We start from the raw sequence: 1,056 nt of genomic DNA on the forward strand, positions 1-1,056 counted from the left end.
AATTTTCTTTCAAATGATGATTATATATTTTTATCAGTAGTACACAGAATGCTAATTTTTTTCTCCAAATTTATCCAACAAATTTTCTCCTTTTTGTTGAACCAATTATATATATTTTAAAACCATAGGTTATTCGATTAATATTTTAGCAACTGATTAAACTTAGAAGATTGGTTATGCATTTTGATTTTTTACATAAGCATAATTATATGAAATGTTTACAGCAGTTTGTAAGAAGAGGTGATTACATGACATTGTATTCTATATGATTTTAATAAATATTATAATCTATATTTTTATATAACAAAATCTATAACATATTGACAAGCATATTAGGTAATATTAAATGTCTGCAAATGGTCATTTAGGCTAAATAAGTTACATTGAAATAGTGTGCCAAATTCATTCTAACAATTTATTCAGTAAATATTTATTAAGCAAGCATCTGCTGTGTTCTAGAAGCTTAAAACATAAGGGTAACCAAGTCATATCCTATCTGATGTTCTCAGTATTCAGGCTAGGATTGGAAAGTATTAATATGAAATAATTTATGAATGAGGACATTAAAAGTCAGAGAGTTTAATTAATATATTTTAGGTCACAAATTCAGGGACCCTAGAATTAGGACTGGCATCCAGATCTTCTGTATGACAATTTAATGCCTTTATACTACCTCTTGTGGTCCTTAAGTAGTAAATCATCCTTCATTTCTCAGAGTGACCTGCTATAAGGAGACTGAACCCCTTCAAAGTTGTTTTTCCTGATGTAGTTGAGACATTGCGTTGATCCAAACAAACTCTCTGGCCTGGTCCCCACTGAGACCAGACAGACTGTGAGTCAGCTGGTGATGATTAGAGCTCATCTTAGAAATATGAAACAAAATGAGGCTAAGTGACACCTAGCAGAGTCAAGCCTGTGACTGGCCTCATTAACACCATGCTCTACCTACATGTGCTAGCTAGTCACAGGTGTCAGTGTAGAATTCAATCTATATACTGCTTTTCTTCCTTTTCATTTGACCTTTGCCCATTCTGTTTAATGCCATGTAATGAAAGA

The sequence above is a fragment of the Galeopterus variegatus genome, unplaced genomic scaffold (genome assembly GCF_000696425.1).
Source record: "Galeopterus variegatus unplaced genomic scaffold, G_variegatus-3.0.2 Scaffold3736, whole genome shotgun sequence".
Classification (NCBI taxonomy): Eukaryota; Metazoa; Chordata; class Mammalia; order Dermoptera; family Cynocephalidae; genus Galeopterus; species Galeopterus variegatus.